Source organism: Tenrec ecaudatus, chromosome 4 (assembly GCF_050624435.1).
Source record: "Tenrec ecaudatus isolate mTenEca1 chromosome 4, mTenEca1.hap1, whole genome shotgun sequence".
Classification (NCBI taxonomy): Eukaryota; Metazoa; Chordata; class Mammalia; order Afrosoricida; family Tenrecidae; genus Tenrec; species Tenrec ecaudatus.
Genome location: NC_134533.1, coordinates 124,396,514 through 124,403,822, shown reverse-complemented (window position 1 = coordinate 124,403,822; position 7,309 = coordinate 124,396,514). Strand labels below are relative to the sequence as shown.

The 7,309-nt window shown below is 38.4% G+C and overlaps 1 pseudogene; it reads left to right on the top strand.

The window, feature by feature from the left end:
• Positions 1–5,683: 5,683 nt before the first annotated feature.
• LOC142446034 (putative olfactory receptor 10D4) lies at positions 5,684–6,703 on the top strand (annotated as a pseudogene).
• Positions 6,704–7,309: the final 606 nt, after the last annotated feature.

The following is a 7,309-nucleotide window of genomic DNA, read 5'->3' as shown; positions in this document are numbered from 1 at the left end:
CTGACCTTGAGGATCATAGCCCAATGTATAACCATTATGCTACCAGGGTTCCTTGTCTAAGTAAGTGATGATATTAAGTATTAGCTCCCACAATGCCACTTCCCTACCATAATCCTTCCACCTTACCTTCCCCAACCTAACTGCAAATCTAGTCATTCCTAGCCAATTAATCTACTTTCTTGAATCTGGTAAATGTACTGTGGCTTTCTTTTTGTTTGTAAAAACAATTCTACATTCTCTTCAAAACTGTGATAATGTCATCTGTATTTGAACATGTCTATAATTTCCCAGTACCAGGCAAAGCAGATAAAATTCTCCTTTTTGCTATCACTGTATTTCATACAACCTGATGCTCACAGGATTGTCCCACAGTACTGCAAAAAGCAAGGCTTCTGAATCTTAAAGGGGAGGCTGTGTCACAGCTCCCTCTAGGATATGAGCCAGATTTGGGGCAGATAATGTAACTCCTTTGGTCTTTTATCATGTATAGAAGACTTCAGCAGCATTTTTGCTTTTTTAGGGGGTTAAATAATATTATATAGCATTATTTTTCTCTAATGTTCTCTCAGTTTTTGAGCAGATAAAGCATATTTTTCTCCCTGGAAAGAAATTGGTAACTGGCATATAGTTGGTACTCAGTAGTTTTAAATAAATAAATGCATGTTTCTATATATAAATTAATTAAGGCCTTCATGGAAAAATATTGTAAGCCATCCCCCAATATTTTTTAAGTTCATAAAAGATATCATATTCAGAAACTTTTATACATACTAAGTAGTGTAAGACAGATCATAAACATTGCTTGGCTTCTCAATCTATTTTCTTTAACTTTCTCTTGGCAATTTTTGTTTCTTATGCCTGTTGGCTCACTGCCCATCTTTCACTATGCCCTGCACCCTGGCCACAGGAAATCAGATTTGAATCATGAGCTGAGGCATACAGAAGCAGTCCGCTGAGGCTGAATTATCTGATGGCAGTTGCCTGAGAATGTTTCATAAATTCTTATTACTAAGATCCCTGGAGCCACCCTATTTCCTACTTCTTAATGGTTCTCTTTTTTCATCAGTTTCTTTAATTATCTGAGCTACTTCAGTTGTTATTACTTTCAATAAGCCAGTTCAAAGTGGCACAGTGTATAAAACAGCTATTTATAACAACAACACATGCACATGAAAAATAGATAGGTTTTCTGTCAATTTCGCTGGGATAGGAGCTTTAGTTGTTTGGAAGCAAGGCCTTCCCCTATAACATGCAGGTCAGCCTGATGAAGTCTCTCTGGCGTGTGGCCTATTATATATCTATAAATAGACATTGTGCAGAATTTGCTTTCCCTCTTCTTCCTACTGCCCTGGATCCTGTATCTGGTTTCTTGGGATGAGGGCTGGTGGCCTGCCATGTACCATACCAACCTTGGATTAACTCAAGTCAGCCCCTACCTGCCTGCTTCCTGATTATTCCTCAAACTTCCTGATTCATCGGTTGGCAGCTGCATGAGTTGGGACTGGCTTCCAGTTTAGTATCTACCCTACAGACTTGAGTTGGATTGGGCTTGCCCACTCTATGCCTGTTGACCACTTTTTTTGTGTGAAAGAAGGTATAAATTTTTCTTGATAGAAATGCATTTCTAATAAATATGTGAGAGTCACTGGGTTTTTTTTCTCTCCAGAAAACCCAACATATGATATCTGGTACCAAGAGTGGGGCTATAGAGGAAAAAAAATCATAAGGAGCGGGTGAAGGCAAGTCTGAATTTGTCTTATGACATTCAATGGAGTTGGCTTCTCCTTGGTGCAGTCTAAGGACGTCAGATAGGAACTCCACACCATGTACTAAATTGGCATCTGGAGTAGGATCTATTGCAATGACTCCAGACTCATAGAAATGTTTGATTCCAAGAAGTTTTATTTATTTATTCTGTAATGGTTTTATTTAAATAAATAAATAGCTTTATCTATCTATCTATCTATCTATCTATCTATCTATCTATCTATCTATCATCTATCTATCTATCTATTTATTCTGTAATGGATGTTTAAATGCAGCTTAGGGGAGAAAGGCTGTTTCTGGAGTTCCCCAAGGTAAAAGTCAGGCTGTGTAAATAAGATGGCTGAAATATGGTTGAGACGCCTAGATCTGCCTAGCCAGAGGTCCAGGGCTTATGCACATGGAAAGGATAGCCTTCAAAAACCAAATCCCCGACCCTTGAGTCAATAATGCCTTTTAGTGACCTTATAAGACAGGATGGAACTGCCCCTGTGAATTTCTAAGAAAGTAACTCTTTATAGTAGTAGAAATTCTCATCTTCTCTTGCAGAGCTCTGGTGGTTTTGAACTAGGGACCTTGTGGTTAGCAGCCATATATATAACCACTCTGCCATGGGGTAGCCTAAAGAAGGGAAAATTGAATTTGTGTGTTTTAGGATTAAATAATAAGCTGATTTTAAATGGATTTTGGCTTCTTCTACTTACTGTTATAAAATAGACATATGGGAATTATGATTAGAGAGTTTTTAAGCCTGTTTTAAACTATATTTGGTGGGCTTTTGCTAAACGGGGTGTTAGGACTTTCCCAGAAGAAACAATTTATGTTTCATGCCAAGGTGGAGTCAGCCTAGAAAAGCTGAGCCCCATCCACAATATTGGGGGTCTGTACAGTTTCATTTGCAAAGGCATGCAGACCTACTTAGGATGGCCAAAGGATAGATTACGTCTGGAGGAATAACTGTAGGCAGGGGAGAAAAAGAAAACACGACTGACTCTTTAAACCTGCAAACAAGCAGTTTGCCCTTAGATTCACCTGGGCTGCAGAACCAGCCTTCTAGGACTAAACGATAAAGAGACCCAATACACAGACTAGTATGCTTACCTGGATCTACTTGTGTGTTGGGAGTTTTGGAAACACAGCAAGAAAGAGACAGGCTGAGTTTGGACATGTTCCACTGACACCTGTTGACCTAATTCACAGAGACTAGACAAGAGATAAGTCAAAGGGCTGGCTCGTCTAAAGTTTAAACATGTTGTGCAGTTACTGAGTCTATGGGCATGGCCTAGCCTCAGGGGTTATGGTTAATGTGTGTGTGTCATGGGTCTAGATGGTCTGAAGTGCAGAGAGGTGTGTGTGAACTCCCAAACTTGCTATTAGTGCTCATTTCACCTAGAGAGTGGCTAGGGCTAAGTTAACCAGAACCCAACAGAATGAAGAAAAAGTTGTTAACTCTGTGAGATAGTACACCACACTGTAGTCTTGATGTGTGACCTGCTCCAGACTTGACTTTGCTGATTGATGTGAACGCTCAAATTTGCAACTGGAATGAAGATTCCTCACATCAAAGAACATGCTTGTCTCCTCAGAGTATTGGGTTGAGGGGAATGGGACATTCAGCAATTGGATATCTAAAATTGGGCATGATTACTGTATGCACTGGTTAGCTTAGTAATTTTCAAGTGTGTATTTAGTTTCAAAATAAAGTGGAACAAGAAAGGATCCTCACTGAACAGTTTTCTCTTTTCCTAATGGTCTGGGAAAGAGAAGGTGAGGAAAGATATTGATAACATTATATAATTCAAGGGTGATTATTAAAAGGACTACAATTATTAGGCATGAAATATTTATCTTTTGCTATGTAAGTGGGATTAATGTTTTTGCTTTTATGCATGTTAGTTATATCATGTTAGCCACAAATACGATTTTGTTACTGTCTTTGAGGATTACATGTCTCCAGGAGATGTGTACAGAAACTAAGTTGACACAGGGTGAACTGTGACAGGCTTTGTGTCAACTTAGCTGAGCCAGAATCCTGAGTTTTGCTGGGAAGCCTCCCCCTTAAGTTGTAGGTTATGGCCTAATGGGGTCTTTTTTGGGGTGTAGGCCATTTTATAGCTATAAATAGACGTTGTGAAGAACTTAATCTCTCTCTTCTTTTTCTTGATGGCCTGGTTCCTGCACCTGGTTTCTTGGACTTTGGCCAGCAACCCAGCCTGTGGCCTGCTGAACCTGGGAAGTGTTGGTAGCTGAACCTGGGAAGTGTTGGGATTCATCCCATTTCAACTGTCGGCCTGCCTCTGCTTTTATCCTCCTGCTTCCAGGTTCATCTGCTGGCCAGTAGATGAGTGTGTTGAGAAGGGCCTGCAGCTTCACCATGGACTTGAGTTGGGCTGACTTGCCTGCTCTGGGACTGTTTGGGCCACTTTGTTGATATAGATTGTGTCATACATATATGACTGCCAGTTGTTTTACTTCCCTAGTAAACTCAGTCTAACATAATTAATTAAAAAATACAGACAATATTAAATTAATTTCCTTCAAAAGAGTAGTACTCTGGAATAATTTTGCAAAAGGAAATCAGAAAATTGCTTAAAACATTTTACTTTCGTTATAGTCTTTCTGTTTCTCTTTTTTTTTTAGTCTCTCATTTATGGTGCAATTACACTGCTGAGTCCATCGCTCTCTTACTCAGGAAGGCGCTTGACTTGAGGGAATAAGCCCCAAAGGAAGACCAAGCTGACGTACAATCTCCTGTGTTTGGGGGTTGTTATAATTCCTACTAGAATTGGACAGTGAATAATTGTAAGCGAGCAGAAGCATTTTGGCATTTGTGACATTTTATTTGAAAGTGGTTGAAAAGGAGATTAATTCAGGTATCTACTTGTCGAATGTAGGTTAATGGGTATTTAGGTAAGGGAAGAATCCTTTCTTCTGCTTGGAAAGGAAAACAAAATATCAACCAGTATCACCAGGCAGCCATGATATCTCTTTGTTATGTAAGTGCCCAAATTTTGTCCTCCACTATCTAGTTTTGCTTGCATTCTCTCTCTCCACTTACACAACAAGAAAATGCAATTGATAGAGATATGGTATAAGACAATAGAATCCAGAGGTGACCTATAAAGATTTCACTGTGTTAAATAATTTCAAAATATGGTCACTGAGGGAGTCTCTACTATGCCTACCCTTTGTCTTCTGGACCATAAAGGTAGAGTAGTGTTTAAATTGGATCTAGTCAGACAGTTGCAGACTTTGGAGATCTTGAGCAGAGGTGACAGTTAATCATGTCCACTACATTCAGGACACTTCACAATATATCAGTTCTATTAATCTAATCTTCTGTTCATTAAGAGTTATCTGAGATACCTCTTTTAACTAGCTTCTTATTGTTGACTCTTATCCTCAGGGAAATAATGTGGAAAAGATGTATCTTTTTCCGGTGTAGCTTATATTATCATAAATGACTTAGGGATCACTAGTGTAAACAAATTACTTGAATACAAGAAATTGAAATGATTAAAAAAATAAAGACAGCGAATCATTGTATTAGTCCCTTTAGAAATATAAAATCAAATGTGGAATAATATAACTTAGTAATGTAAATGAGAGTTTAAGGGTCAAGATTAAATACATTCTCATATTTTGGATATTGTGATATGTAAAGTTGCTATGTGAGAGTGTTAATGAGAGACATCTGCAATTACATACTGGACTGCAAAGATGTATCAAGTATGGAGAGGCAGGCAGATCAAAACAAGCACTATTTTGAATAAAAATATGTCAAATAAAAAAATTATATCTCAATCATTTGTTGTTTTCCTACTAACTGATATAAATATGGATTATTTAAATTCATACTGAGTTTAATCACACTTTTCTCTTTTGTCACAGACACTCAAGAGCTGATTACTCCATAAAAATGAGAAATCACACCATGGTGACCGAGTGCATTCTGCTGGGAGTCCCTGAGACAAAGGGTCTAGAGGCGGCTCTTTTCCCTGTTCTCATCATTGTACCTATGTGCCCTTTTGGAAAATGTGCTTATCCTTCCAGTTATCCTTTCTTCCTCTCAGCTTCACACCCCAATGTAGTTTTTCTTGGGAAACCTCTCTGTGTTCGACATAGGTTTCTCCTCAGCCACGGCTCCTACAATGCTGGTATACCTCTCAGGGCAGAGCCAGGTTATCTCTTTTCAGGGCTGTGTCCCAATTCTTCTTCTCTCACTCCTTAGGGTACACCGAGTGTTTCCCATACACTGCGATGGCCTATGATCGCTTTGTAGCTATATGTTACCCTTAAAGATACATGGTCATCATGAACCATGGAGTCTGCTCTGTCTTGGCCACAGGGTCCTGGGTGTGTGGCTGTGTCCATGCCACCATCCTAACCTCTCTCACCTTCCAGTTACCCTTCTGTGGTGCTAATGAGGTGAGTTATTACTTCTGTGACATCCCTGTAATTTTACCACTAGCCTGTGAAGATGTATCGTTAGCCCAGAAGGTAGGTTTTACAAATGTTGGTCTTCTGAAGCTCATTTGCTTTGTCCTCGTCCTTGTCTCCTACACTCGCATTGGGATTTCTATCTCAAAAATCTGCCCATCAGAGGGCAGGCCGCGGGCACTCTCTACCTGCAGTGCCCACATTACTGCCATCTGTTGTGCTTATGGACCAGCCATCATTATCTAGCTTCAGCCCAGTACAGGCACCAGTGCTTGGTGTTATCATTCAGATACTGAAAAATCTTGGAGCTCCCATGTTGAACCCACTGATTTATAGCCTGAGGACCAAGGATGTAGAATCAAAACTGAGGAACTTATTTTTGAAGGGAAGCTTTGCCCTGGTGAATGAATGGGACAAACTTGAGCTTTGCTGGACAAAGTATGATTCTCAGTTTCTGAGGATAAATTTGCATCTGACGATCCCAAGGCAATTGAAATAAAATGTACTCTAAATCAGTCTAGCACTTAGCAAGTTTCAAAATGTACATCTGTTTTTATATTATCTTATTATATCATGAAATATAATTAATAGAGTAATTTAGCAGACATTTAATTGATTTTTCTGTATGGGTTCTCTCCCAATAAACCCAATTCCCAAACATATCCTTTAGTTCTTTAAAACATAGAAAAAATTAAGAGAGGATATCTGCTCTTTCTGGATGTCAGTGCATTTATGTATTTGAAGGAAGAGAAAATGAAGAGGGTGAAATAAAATCCTAAAGCCTACTTTCATCTTCAGTTAGCATCATGTCCTCAACTTTTGTAAATGATGTTTATAAAAAAATTGAGTTTAAATATGTGATTGCTTTTTAAATGGGAAAATGGATATACTTATGTGTCTATTATAGAAAATATAAGTTGCCATGTTCATTTAGATTCAGGTAGCAGTAATAAATTTGTCTATTAATAAACAAGGATACATTTATTTCTCATAGTAAAAATATATAGATTAATTTGCTTCCTTTATACTCTGTGTTTCAAGATACTGAGGGGAAAGATATAAATTTTACTTATAAAACTATGTTTAATTTTATAAATAATATATT